The 14,462-nt window shown below is 54.7% G+C and overlaps 1 long non-coding RNA gene across 1 annotated transcript in view; it reads left to right on the plus strand.

Moving 5' to 3' along the window:
- The first annotated feature begins 2,904 nt into the window (after positions 1–2,904).
- LOC116666541 overlaps positions 2,905–14,462 on the plus strand; it is a 51,444-nt gene continuing 39,886 nt past the window's right edge. Inside the window, exon 1 of the long non-coding RNA XR_004323471.1 lies at positions 2,905–4,618. This is a non-coding gene — a long non-coding RNA (uncharacterized LOC116666541). The remainder of the gene's footprint in view (positions 4,619–14,462) is intronic.

Consider the following 14,462-nt stretch of genomic DNA (forward strand, 5'->3'; position numbering starts at 1 on the left):
ACGATAATAGAATGGACTGCATAGAGCTGATATTTATAAAGTGCTTGGAAGAGACCGTGGCACACAGTAAGTGCTGTGTAAGTACTTGTTAAATAAACAGACTCCCGAGGAGAAGCGCTGGGCAGTGGCCTCGACTGCAGGCTCCTGGGCAAGTTAAGCCCTCGGAGACAGACCCGCTCAGCAGCAGGCCCTCTGCATCAGTGGGGGGGCCCAGGCTCACTCCAGCAACTGGGTGCGCTGCATTTGCTGGAAGCCCCTGGTACCAGCAACGAGCAGCTGCCTCAAGTCTCCAGCTGCTGGGAGAGCTGAGCTGGTTTCTCCCCAGTTCGCTGCCCACGCTCTGGTCCTCCTCCTTCTCCGCTGCCCGCACTCCACAGCCACTGAGCAATCTGTCCAACCTTGCCTGGGGCCCCGGGCCACCAGGGGACCCCCAGCCCCACCAAGCACCTTGGTGGGAACCCTCAAGTCCTTCCAAAAGACGCCGTGGAAACAGCCCAAAGGTCCATCAGTGGATGAGTGAATAAACAGATGTGACTAAACAGTGTAGCACTGCATGTCACTCAGTCACAAAGAGAGGTTCCGACACACGCTGTGACGTGGCGAGCCTCAAAACATGATGAATCATGAAAAAAGAATTAAGGAGAAAGAAAAATGCTGTGAAAGAAGAGGGATGCAAGAGACCACGTACTGTCTGATTCCACTTAATGAAACGTGATGGGTAAATCCCAAGACAGAAAGTAGACGGGCGCTTGCCAGGGGCTGGGGGAGGGGAAATGGGGGGTGAGTGCTACAGGTTCTGGGTTTTGCTCCCGAGGGATGGAAATGTCCTGAAACTGCATAATTGGCGGTGATAGCTGTACACCGCCACCATCTTTAAAATGGTTAATTTTATGTTGTGTGAATTTCACCTCAATACCACTTTTTTTCCCCCAAAAAAGACTTGCTGGGCCCTGCTCAGTGCAGCTGTGCCTGGGGCCCCAACATTTGCTATGATGGCCTGTTCCCCCACTTTTGTGCCTTCTTCCGGCCTCTGCCCTAAAGCCACCAACACCCCGATGGGCCTCAGGTCAGGGGTCACTGCCGGCTCCGAGCTGCCCGGTTGGGAGTGGCTTCCCTTGCGTTTCAGTGCCCACCGCGTGGCCCCGCCTGCCTTATCTGAGGACGACACAAATAATAACACCCTCTAATCCAGGGCTCGCAATGCTCCAGGTTCTGGGCTAGAAGTTAGATTCTCTTTCCAGCTTCCTCAAACCTCAAGTAGCAGCTGCTGCCAAGGCCCCTTTTACAGATGCGCCAACCAAGGTGCCAAGAAGCAAGTTGTCCACAACTGGGTTCCAGCCCTTCTCTATTTCTCCGTGAGGCCCGGGCTTAACTCCTCTGCCGCCTTGCTCATCTCCGACGATCCTTGCACCAGCTCTGGAGGGCAAGGGACTCATCCTTCATCCCCACTGCCTGCCAACCCTGAGTAGGATCCCTGCCCACGAAAAGTAATGCTCCAAGAACCTGGCTGAAATAAAAACAGACTTCCTGAGACTACAAGAAGCAAGTCTTCAAATGACCTGTGACCCTGGACATGTTCTGACGAGTGACAGTGGGGGCAGGGTGTACGTGACAATCTGGGCACCTCCTGGCTTATCCGAGGGGCCTGGGTGATGGCAGGTGATACACTGAGGGGTCTGCAGAGGGGGTGGCCTTGGGCACCATGACACTGCCTGTCACGTCAGCTCTGGTCTCTGACCCACTCCTGGGTGCCACTTGGGGTCAGTGGAGACCCGGGGCCTTGAATCATATCTGACAAGGACTTGGGCGGGCTGAGCCTGTCCCACCCTGCAGGGCCCCAGCCTCAGCTTGCAAAGCCTATTTTAAACCCTGGCCAACCCCAGGGCATGAGCGCTGGCCCCAGCCTCGCTGGGAACAGCCTTCTCTCCTCCACTCCCTCCCTGCTTCGCCGAAAAGGGAAACCATTTTCCATAATTATAAGCATTGTGCAACGTGATTACTGTATCCTGTAATGATGGCTGTGGCTGTGACGTGGGCAGGCCACCTCCCCGAGACAGTCCACTTGCCCCACTCCGCTTCTGACATAAACATCTTCCTGACGGCACAAGGGGCTCCCCGGAAAATGAGTTGGGGGCCCTGGGCATCCCTTCTCCATCCAGGGCACCCCCTCCCCATTCAGGGCACATGGGAGCCCTGTCTCGCCCCAGCCTGGCAACATTTACCAAAGTAGCAGCTGAAACCAATCCTTGTAAGAAGGAGCTGGTTCGGGTATTTATGAAAATATCTTTAAAGAACTTGATAGGATTAAATATCTCTTTAAACGGTCTGGGTCCACGAGCTGCTCCTTTGCATATGTTGGACACAGCTGAAGGGCTTCATCAGAACACAGTTTAATTGGAGCCAAGAAATGAAAAGAAGAAAAATGGCTCCAATCGGAATGAATCAACATCTATTAATGGCTGCTTAACATATTTCTGCTAATAACAATGCATTAAATAATGTGCATTTTTAAAGCTGGCTAACTAGACAATAGCCCATCCCTGCCCCCCAAAGGTAAACAGTGATGGTTAAAAATAGCCCCAGGACCTATTTACATTTTTTCCCTCCTGAGCCTTTTCGGTTTACAGTTCATCATTCCAGGGGTAAGAATTCTAAAATTTTCTCTGTGTATTTACACAACTGAGCTGTGTATCACGTTGGCTATCAGACCCTTCCAAGGAAAATGAGTTTGTATCTGGATTCCCGAACAACAATGGTTTGGGTCAGATGGGGGAGGCTCTGAAACTCATGTGGCCCCAGCAAGGGCCGGGAAGGCACTTTTTCTCCATCTGTTTCTTCTGCCCTCCCAGGCACACACCTGGGGTACCCAGCACACACCCTGGGGCTTCTTGGCAGCCTCTTTGCGAGTGAGCCAGAGTCCACAGCACCCTACCAGGCGCCTCATCTCCCAATAGTTTAGTCTGGACTGAAACGAGATAAGCACCAAGGACAACAGCAGGTCACCTTTCTCCCTGACCCGCGGTGGGGAAGGAGGGTTGCATCTCCACTCTGCCCACAGCGCTTTGTTGGGGGCGGGGAAGAAGATTCCGGGCTGGAGACACTTCTTTGTGCTTTTGCTGCTACTGCGAGCGTTTCTGCCCAGAGCAGTACACATGGGTACCAAATCCCAGCAGGCCTGGCAGGGATCGGGGAGGACTGGTCACCCAGCTTCCAGGAGGCATAGATTCCCTTCATGTGGATGTGGTCGGTCCCTACAGGGTTGCTGGGTCTGGCTTTTGGGGTGTTTACTTGGCAGGCGATCCAGGGGGGCCCCTCACTTGGGTAGACTCCCAGCACCTGCTTGGCTCCTCCTGGGGGTGCAGGAAGTGGGAGGTGGCCTTTCAAAAGGTCAGGCAGCCTGCCCCTGTCCCACCACTGCCCTGCTGTGATCTGGGAGCAGCTTAAATGAACGTTCTGTTTAAGGCCACTCTGCCTCAGAATTTATTGTATTTATCTGGAGGTGTCAGGGGTGTGAGATTTGTAGAGACAGGAGGCGCCTTGCCTGCAGCTCTCCACGCTCTCCTGGTGCCCACATCCCTGCTGTTCAGGAGGACGCTGAATTGTGCAGATCTGGCCGTCTAAACACGAACAGGGCTAGAGAGAGGTACCTCCCGGCTCCTAACCCAGAGCCAGGCTGCCAGATGTGGAAGGGAGGCCCCTGCCAGCACCCCTCACTGAGTTCTCTTCGCCTCGCTTACCTGGAATCCTCAAAGAACATGATTTTTCTCTGATTTGGAGACAGTTGTCACTTTATCCAGATTCCCAAGTTCTGCACTGGCTGGGGTTCAAGTTCAGGCCAAGTTTGCCCTCTAACCTCCAGACCGCCTTCCCATCCCTGGGCCTCACCTCCTCCTCTTCTGACAAATTGAGAGTGATGAATCAGGGTCCTGCCGCCTCGGGGAGGAGGCAGTGCTCTCTCCACTGACGCCCCATGCTGTGCGGTCTCTCGGGGCTGGGTGGCCGCCCCCTCCCCCACAGTCAGCTCACCTTCCCTGGGGCCCTGGCTGGGGGCCCTGCAGCACCACCGCCCAGGGCCCCACAGTCCACCCCGGCTGATAAGCCGGTCCGGGAGCCGGAGGAGACGCGCCCCGCAGAGCGGGAGGCCGGGGGCGGGCGGCACCCGCGGGCCGAGTGCGGCCGCTGCCGGTCTCAGGCGTCCCGCGCCTTCGCTCCGTGTCCGGGTGGCCGCGGGGCGGTCGCGCTGCGCGCGGGGCGGGGCGAGGGCGGCGCCCGCAGGTAGCCCCCGGGGCGGGGGCGGGGAGCCCGCGGGGACCCCAGCCCAAAAGCCGAGGGGGAGGGGAGGAGCGGCGCGGCGGTGCGCGAGGCGGCCAAGTTTGGCTCCGGCGCGCGCGGCTTCCCGACGTCCTGCGTCTGGGGAGGAGGAGGGGGCCTGTCCCCTCCCGAGTGGACTCGGACCCCGGCCCTCAGAGCCGCCGCAGACCTCTGGGGGTGACCTTGTCGCCCCCTCTCCTGGACCCCGTGCGTCCGGGGCGCACCAGAGTTGGGCAGCGAGCCGAGAGCATGCTGGAGGGCGACATCGGCCTCGAGGGGCTGTCCCCCAAGGAAGCTCCCGCAGCTGGTGAGTGTCCAGGGACGGCGCGGGGGGCGAGGGACCCCGAGCGCGGCAGCAGCGGCGTCGGGGACCCCGGCGGGCAGCGGCTTCCCCGGGACTGAGGGGCGCGCGAGGAGCAGGAGGCAGGGACCCTTGTCTCTGGTGGCGGGGACCCTTGTCTCTGGTGGCGGGGACCTTCCCCTGCGAGCTTTCTGGTGTGTGTGGGGGTGGGGGGTGCTTGGTCGGCCGCAGGTCACCGGGGGCACTCACAGACAAACCGACGGCGGACCGACCGACTGTGGGCTGGGCGGGGCGGGGGGCAGCCGCGGCCCCCGGGCGGGCATCTGCCAGGCCGGCGGTGCGGTTTCCGATTCCCGGGAGAGCATCTCCCAGCCGCGCCGCGCGCCCAAGGCCCTCGGCGGATGGAAGGTTTTCGGATGTTTTTACAGGCGCTATTAATACACATAATATTTCCGTGCTGTTCTGGAGATTTATTTGCGATATAAAGTAACTACTATGACTTGAAGTCATAATGGAAATTGTAGAGGAACTTGAAGTGGGGAGACAAATACGGCTCGGACCGAGTTGGGAGGGAGAGTCCCTGACCTCCTCGGCCCCTCCCTGCGCATAAATCACGACCCTGGCTATTTTTATTCTAATAATTTTAAAATAAATGACCCAAGCAATGTTTCCTGGATGATTTTTCCCCTCCTAGTTCAGAGGTTATTAAGTAAACCTCAGAGCCCAACAGTGACAAGGGGTTACATCAGGCACTCGGCCCTAATTACACAGCTGAAGCCCTACCCGGAGCACCCTGGTTAGGGTTCTGTGTCCTGTGACCAGAGCTGCCTGAACCTGGGAGCCCCTGAGTGCAGTGGGGAGCCTTCCTCCCAGCTCATCCTTCCTCCCCGCCACTCTTTCCCTTTTTAGATTCCCACGGAGAAACTTCTCCTGATTCCTGCTTCTTAAACAGCCCCATTTTGATTCTTTCTGGAAATGACACTATACTCATCAAATGAAGGGCCCAGGAGGAAGAGAGGGGGACACTGCCAGCCAGAGGAGGGAGGCAAGACGTGGGAACAGGAGGGAAGAGGGTGGCTCGAGAAACCAGCCAGGAGGGTTTGGCCGCGCCGGCCTGCTGGCACAAGCGGCTTCCTTTGGTTCACACGTGAACGTGATGCGTTCAGTAACCAGCTGGCTTCATGAGCCCCCCAGACTCAGCCCTTGATGAGCCTCTAACCCAGTTCTTGCCTCTTGCCCGGCCCTGATTGAAGCACGTCACACACTGAATCCTCAGTCTGATTGTGTAAGTTGGGAGCAGAATTGTCCGCATTGTGCAGAGAGGCTGAGGCTACGCAGTTGGTACCTGGGGCCCACAACGTCCGGCGCCAGCTCCCGTGAGGCCTTTGCTCTCCCTCACCCCGCAGTCCGCCAGCGATGCAGCCGAAGCGCTGATTGCTACGCTCAGCAGTGTGCTAGCCACGGGCCTGCACACTCTAAGTTAGTGGGTGGGCCGTATCTCTGATGTGGGGATGGCGGGACTTAGCTTAAGGGAGGGTCTGATGAGGAGATCTGAGTGGTAATGACAGGCGGACCCCACGCATCTGCTCCTGCATTCTGCTCTTTGTGGTGGGCAGGGGTCTCCCCCACCCCTTCTCCTGCTCCGAGCTTCAGCAAGGACAGGACCAAGGCCCTGGGACCAGTGCCTCAGCCTCCATCCCTGAGTTTGCCACCAGGAGCCCCTTTCCACCACGGCCAGCATGCAAGACGTGTGTGCAAATCCTGAGAGGGCCACGTGGCTCTCCAGCTCTCTCGGTGTCGTTAAGACCCAGAGGCTGCCATCGGCACTTGCAGGTAAATACGAAGTAATAACACCATGGAGGTGGGAGATAGAAAGAGACCTTAATCCCCTGCTTAGTCTGGATGCTGGGCACTGAGGTCCTGAAAAGGGGACGTCTTCGCAGTGGGATGCAGTCAGGAAGAACTCAGTCTGAACCCCGGCTATGCTGCCTGCAGCTCTGTGACCTTGGCCAACTTACTCAACCACTCTGTGCCTTAGCTGTCAGCCCAGAGGGTTTGTGAAGATGGCTCGACTCTACAGCCTTTCCACTGGGGTGGCTCCGCTGTATGCGTGGGTGCCGCCCTCACTGTTGTTATCTGCTCCTCCTCCTCATCATCACTGCAAGCTTCAGGTCACAGACCCAGATGGGACCATCTGCCCGATGTCCTGAGATTTATCCTAGGACAAGCTCGTTCTCACTTCTCTGGAGCAATTGATTGTTACGGCTGCCACCTCCCTCTCTGCCTTCTTTAGAAGCTCCCTCATTATTTATTAATAAGCTATTTATTCATAAGCCCATGGTCTGCACCTCCTGCAAGGGCTGGTGGAGTTGGAGTGAAGTGGAGGTGGGCATCCTTCCACCAGGACATGTCTGCCTACTTCACTCCTATCCATCCCTCAAAACCCTGCTGGGATGTCCCCTCCTCTTGGAAACTAGCCCATATGCCTCTCTGCCCTGATGGCATCCTGGGTGTGGAGAGAGGGAGGGAGGGAGGGAGGTTGGGTAAATGCAGCTAATGTTTGTTGAACAGTTCACTGTGTGCTGGGCATGTGGGTGGCCCATTCCTGCAACATCCCGTACAGTCCTCACCTGCTCTAAGAGATGGACCCTGTCATCTCTGCCATTAGTGGATGAGGAAACTGAGGCACGGGGAGAGTACTCAAGGTCGGAGCTGTGCTAAGAGGCAGACGCAGAATCTGGACCCCAGGCAGGCTGGCTGTGTGTTGTCACCGCGCTGTGCTGCCGGCTCAGAGAGGGTGGGAGACCTGTCCCTCCCGAAACTTCCATTTGCCTGTTCAACAGACAGCTTTGGAGGGCCTGCAGGGTGCCTGGCGCTGTGTTCTCGGGGCTTGGGACGCAGCAGAGGACAGAGCAGACACTGGCCTGGCCCTTGGGAAGCTTTCTTGACGACCTAAGAATTAAATATCTCAGATGTTGGCTGGTGATGTGTCCCCTGAAGAAAAGCTGAAGAGAAAAGAGGGCAATGTTAAGTAGAGCGGCCAGGGAAGCCTTCACTGATGGGCAGTGTGGAAACTCGCATCTGAAGGAGGCAGGGGAAAGACTGCCTGAAACATGCCAGTGGGCGCCCAGGGACCAGAGGGAGGGGAGGGGTGATTCGGATGGTGGTAGGCCTGTGGCTACTGTCACAACTTGGGCTGAGTGAGACGGGAGCCACCAGAAGGGTCTGGAGCTGACCTAGGTGTGGGCAGGATCCCTCCGGCTGCTTACAGAGAAGAGGCTGGGGGCGGAGGGGTAGGGGGAGCAGGGAAGGGCAGAAGCCTGCTCAAAGGTTCTTGCAATAATTGAGGCACGAGATGCTGGTGAGGTTGTGCCTGGAGAGGTGGAGGTCAGGCTCTGAGTGTATTTTGAAAACAGCACCCACAGGAATTGCCCACGTGTCAAATGTAGGGTCTGAGAATCAGAGAAAAATCCTAGGCAGCTCCAAGATTTCTGGGTTGATTAGAAGCAGGTGGAGGTGGGTGCGGGGTTCGCCTTTTTGTTTTGGTTTGGTTTTTCCTTGTGTTTTTAAAATATTTTTGCAGGGGGTGGTGATTAGGTTTATTATTTATGTTTAATGGAGGGAGTGGGGATTGAACCCAGGACCTCATGCGTGCTAGGCATGCACTGTACCACTGAGCTATCCCCTCCCCACTCCCAGTTTCTGTTGTTTAAATTGAGCTTAACTGTACATAACATTTTAATCACGTTTAAGCATACAAATCAGTGGCACGAAGTCCATTCAGAATGTTGTGCAACCATCACCACCATCGCTTTCTAAAACTTTTTTTTATCCCAAACAGAAACTGTGGCCCCATTAAGCAATAGATCTCATTTCCCTCCCTCCACCCCAGCCCGAGGTGACCGCTACTCCACTTTCTGTCTCTGTGAATTTGACTGTTCTAGACACTTCACACACAATATCTGTCCTTCTGTGTCTGGCCTGTTTTACTTTACATGTTTTCTAGGTTCATCCACGTGGTAGCAGAGATCAGAACTTCATTCTTTTTTATGGCTGAGTAATTTTCCATCGAAGGCACAGACCACATCTTCCTTGTGCATTCGTTTGTCAGTGGACTCGAGTTATTTCCACCATTTGGCTACTGTGACTTAAGCTGCAGTGAAAATGTGCATACAGGTGTCTGTCTGAGTCCTGTTTTCAACTATCTGGGGCATATACCTGAAAGGGGAATATCTGGGTCACAGGTTTCCCTTTTTGGAGAACCACCAAACTGTTTCCCACTGCAACTGCACCAGCTCTCCAGCAGTGCATGAGGGTTCCAGTTCCTTCACATCCTCATGAACACTTGTTATGTTTGCTTTTTTTAAAAAAAAAATTACAGCCATCCTAGTAGGTGTGGCTTTGGTTTGCGTTTCCCTGAGTGGTGTTGAGCATCTTTTCATGCTTTTGTTGGCTATTTGTGTGTAGTCTTTGTGAATCTAATCAATTTCTTTGTGCATTTTTAATGCATTGCTTGTCTTCTTGTTGTTGAATTGTAGAAGCTCTTTATATATTCTAGATATTAAACCCTTACCCGCTGTAAGATTTGCAAATACTTTCTCTCACCCTGTGGGTAGCCTTTTCACTCTCTTGATCACATCCTCTGATGCTGTTGTATGTACAGTGAGCTTCTTCTCTGTGCTGTGATGTGACTAATCAAGGAAACTCTTGTACCCTGCAGTCTGATGCACAATTCAGTCTGACTTGGATGTAGAGGAATCTGCATCTTTGAGCCGGTTACAGTACTGGGAGCTGGAGATACAGGGTAGCCACCGTCCCAGCTATCACGGAGTTGGCAGCCTGTGTTGATTTACTTTGTGATGCACATTGTGGAAGGGCCCTGGTTATGGCTAAACAAGCTCTGGGTGCCGAGGACGCATCCATCCCACCACGCTGCCTGTCTCGCCTCAACTGTCGCCTCCCTCAGGGCGCACAGCAAGTCGGGTCTCAGGTACGGGCATCCGCTAAGTCTGCCTGCCTTGATGCATTCACTTCTGTGGCCCCAGTGGATGGAGGGAGGGATGGATGGCAGCTGACGGCCTTGTCAGCTCATTCTATTTCAGGCACTGCTGTGAGCCCTTTTCACCCATCACCGTCTGGGATATTCGCTTGTTAAGTTGGTAATTATTAGTAACATGAATCCCTTTTGACTGATGAGGAAACTGAGGCACAGAGAGACAAGTGATGTGCCCACGCTCACAGCCCAGGGCACCCTGTGAGCAGCTGAGGTGGATGGGGGACCCGGAGACTCAGACCAGAGTCAGGGCAGCAGAGGACTGGAGCTGCCACCCAGCTCTCAGAGTCGGGGTTTGAGTGGGGAAGGGCCGCCGTCCTGGGGTGGGGGAGACCTTGCTGCTGCGGGAGCCTCAGCACGGAGCTGGGTGTGGCTCGTAAGCTCCTCCTCTCCCAAGCCCGCCTTTGCCTGGCGTGGGCATCCCTTCTCCTCCAGCACCAGGCTCACATGTCGGGGTTCCATGCTGTGTAATGAAGTATTAAAAGCCTTCCGACCCCCAGAAATCCATTTACCGACGGTCATGTGGCCATTGGGTAGACAAATGACTAGTTTCGTGCATGTAGCCCTCGGAGGGCCTGCGTGTACAGGAGATGCCTTGCCTGGTAATCCAGTCTGCTTTCTTGTTGCAGCCTGGGGGTCACCTTGCTCCCCTCCGAGCCTTTCACTGCAGTGCAGTTTGGCTGGGCTCTGGGGTCACATGCACCACGCACACACACACACACACACACACGCACGCACGCACGGCGAAACCCACCAGGCGCCACCCCCCACTGGTCAGCCGAACACTCTTATCTCCAGCTGCACCCATGTTTGCCTCTGGGCGTGGTGTGCAAACATTCCCCTTGACACCCAAGACTTAATCCTTTCCCTTTCACACTCAACTGGAATTATTTCTGCCCACATACGGCCTCGGGTGGATAATGATTTTTTAATGCATTGACATGACACTTCATTGCAAAAGTCTGAACACGCCGTTCGGGGTGGGAAGGGAGCAATTGATGTGAGCGGCTAGAAAGAAGGCACAATCGGCCTTATGTGTGTGTCATTGTGTTTCCTGGGCAGAGAACAGCCGGGGACTGGAGCAGATTGGGGATGCAGGGCGAAGGATGGGGGAGGCCCCAACAAACTCTGCTCTGGGCTCCTGGCTGGAGTTTGGGGCCGTAGATCGTTCACTTCCTAATCCCCGTCCTGTCTTCCATCCGATGTGGCTCAGATCCCTCCCACCCCCACGGCTTATGCGAGGCACAAAGCTCATGTGTGGTCCTCTGTCACCCCCTCCACTCGGCCCCACACTCTGCCCTTTACTTGGTCGGGTTGAAGCGAGCTCCCACGCATTTCTCAAAGCTGCCCACTGCTTCTGAGCCATGCCTGGCCGCCCTCTCCTTGATTCCACCATTGCCTCCACCTTGCCCACCTCTCCTTCCCCCTCCCTACAGGGGCCCCTCTGCAGCCCAAGGTGGGGCTTACCTGCCTTTCCAGATTCTTTCTTGCCCTCTCTGTTCAGCCTCACTGACCTTCCTATGGTCCTTCATTCCCTCTTTCCTGCTCGCTGGGGTCTTGGCCGTTTCTTCCTCCGCACTCTGTCACCTCCTCCAGGAAGCCTCCCTGACCCCTATGGCCAGCAGCATCCTCAGCACCAGGCTTCTCTCCCTTGAGCACTTACACAGCCTCCCCGTCTATCTGCTCCCTCTCTCTCTGCACTCCACAAAGTTCCAGAAGGACAGGGCTGGGCTTATTTTTGCTGGTCCCTGGGATGCTGCCCATGCTCACCTGGCTAAGATGTGCTTGTCAGGTGGTCCTCCGTAAAGTTACTCATTTCTCTTTTCCATGTTGATGTTTGAAGTGCTGGAGATTTCTTAATGGGCTATAGGTTTTAGATTAGGGTCATCAACTTCTGAAACCATCTTAAGCTGAATTTACTAAATTTGTATCATATGTGAGCTCTTTCTTAATTAGTGTTTTGGCATCAGCATTCCCTACACCAGAGACAGCTCGTTGTGGTTATAAATTAAACAACAGGTGACTAAGAATACAGACAATTCAATTTAAGTCTCTTGTTGGCCAAAGCCTCGGGATTAGTTAGGTGTGTCCCACGGAGCCATAAATTGGATATTGACCTTAACTGGCCACCACATTTACACACAGAGGCTCCAATTTCAAAGGGGAAATCTTTAAATAAGTATGTCATTGATTTTAATCAATAATCACCGGAACAGGTGTTTTTCTGCCCTTAAAGAGGCAGATGAATGCCTTGGGTCTACCCTGGAATAAGAAAGCCTGGTCCAACCCCCTCATTTTCCTGGTAACTGGAGGAAACTCAGGCTCAGAGAGGCTGAGTGATATTCCTAAAGCCACAGAGCACTTTGGTGACAGAGATGGGGCTAGAGTTTGCCTACTCCAAGTTCAGAGCTCTCTCCCCTCCTCCCAAACCTAAGGAGGAGTCTAAGGATGCTTGGCCAGGTTCCTTCGGGAGCATGTTGGAGACCCAGCTTTGAGGTCGGTCCAGCACCAGCTGTGTTTCCTGCCACCTTAGAAGAGACACCCGTGTCTTTGGTTGATGCCAGATGAAGTTCTGCCTCTAAAGGGAAACAAGTCTGGAAAGTGCACACAGCTCCTTGGGGGCTGGGGTCCTGGGCAGGGGGCGACGCCCGTTCACTGAGAGGCGCGGGGGCGCCAGACCTGAAGAGGAACGGCAGGTTCACCGCCCTCTACTCAGGCTCCCTGGGAGGCGGGTGGTGGGTGGAACCACCTGCAAGGTTTAAATGTTTGCTCTTATCACTGTTCTTTTTGGAGGGAGGTGGGGATTAGCCACTGTTGTTGAATCCGTGTGAGTTTGCCGCACACGCAAGGCGAACGTGGATGGTCCCCAAGGCGTACCTGGGCTGGTTCACGTTCTGCACTTAATTCTGACTTTTTGAGAAACACTCTGCTTTGTCCTCCCATCCCTCAAATAAAAGATGACAGCCGGTTTATACATTGGATAAAACATTTGAAAAGAGCATAAATTAACAACAAGATGGAAGAAAGAAAAAATGAAGGAAGCCAAGGGGGTGGGGCCAGAGAGGGGCCAGGACTGAGCCTTGGGCTCCAAGAAGCCGGACTTTCTGGTCATAGTGGCCTCAGAGCCATAAAATGAAAGTCTACCGGAGTCTCGGGAAAGGCCATCCCCCAGCCACCCCTAGACAGCAGCCACAGGACCTTTGCACTAAGCAGCCTCCTCTCTTGGAGCCCTGTTCCTCTGTCTCCTTCTCATTGCCTGGCCTTCGATGTTGTCTGAGAGACCTTTTCAGTCCTCTCCATCCCACCGGGGATGCCCATCACCCCTACTCCTAACGCCAGCCCCTCTCCTGTAGAGCACCGATCACACGTCATACTTAGATGGTCTAAGTTGAGTTGCAATTTACATAGAGAGTAAATTACATAGGTGTAATTTACATAGATCTCAAATGCACGGTTCCCTCTGTTTTAACACAAGTTCATACACCTGTGTACCTCATCAATCCCCCACCCCCACCCCACAGACTGATTCCTCCTCTTCTGAACTTACAAATGAAAGCACAGGGTGTGAACAGCCCCACGGCCAGCTTCTGGGGCTCAGCACACTGTTTCATGCAGGCCAGTAGCGGGCCTGTGGCTGGGGGTGTCGCGTCGTGTGGATGGTCCACGGCCTGCGTGTCCGTCCTCCTGGAAGGACTGGTAGTCTCCAGTCCGGAGCCTTTATGAATGGAGCTGCGAGGAACAGTGCTTTCATAGGCGTGTTTTCACTTCTCCCCTAAGTGCCTACGACTGGCATACTGGGTCATAGGATAAAAGTGTGTGTATCTCTTTAAGGAAATGCCAAAACGTGTTTCCTGTTTCCCAAACCCCCAAGCCAGGTCTGAGACTCGAAACTGGGCTTTGATTTATTGGACTGATTTACTCTGTGCCCTCCTGCTCCACTGATGTGAACACCAGGTGGTCCAGATTGGCACCTCTTGTGGGTCCTGAATCCCCAGCACCTAGTGCAGTGCTGGGCACAGAGTAGGCGCCCAGTTAAGCATTTGCAGAATGAATGAATTCCCTGTGCAGCTGCTCTTTTCTTCTGCAAATAGGGACCATGTGCCTCGCTGAGGATCAAGTGGCCTAAGTCTCCATCCTTTTGTGAAAGTGGAGATAGTGAGAGCCTGAGTGAGGGCTCTCCCACGACCGCCTGCAGACACCTGGGGAGTGTCTGGTAACAGCGCAAAGGGTTTCCTCCAGGACAAACGGCGGGGGAGCCCCGAGTGTCCTCAGGACAGCACAGCCCCATTGTTGTGTTCTGAAAAGGCTCTGGGTTGGGTGTAACCAGATGCTCACCTCTGCCTAAGTGAAGTCTCAGGAAGGCACTTACAGAGAACTCCCGGGGGGCTCTCCATGAGAAAACCTGTGTAACTGCAGCCCAGCGAGATCACCTGCAGGATGGGGTCAGGGCAACGCAAAATGAGCCCTCAGGGAGAGAATGGCTGGGCCCGGTAACCAGCTTGAAGTCTCGTGTGTGTTTGGGCTGGTTCTGGAGGAAGAAAATGAAATGCATTGCTGCTCCTGGGGGACCGCATCTCAGTGTGTCCCCAAGAGAGTGGCGTGTTCCCAGGAACCCCCAAATCATTTCAGATGATGAAAGCATCATAAAAGAAGGGGCCTGGGAAGCGCGTGAAAAGGCACTCAAGTTCATTAGCCACCAGGAGATGCAAAGTGAAACCACATTTGGTGCCACATGCACCACCAGAGGGGCTAAAATGCACAAGGCGGACGGGACGGTGCCAGGCTCGGGCCAGGGCG

The sequence above is a fragment of the Camelus ferus genome, chromosome 10 (genome assembly GCF_009834535.1).
Source record: "Camelus ferus isolate YT-003-E chromosome 10, BCGSAC_Cfer_1.0, whole genome shotgun sequence".
Classification (NCBI taxonomy): domain Eukaryota; kingdom Metazoa; phylum Chordata; class Mammalia; order Artiodactyla; family Camelidae; genus Camelus; species Camelus ferus.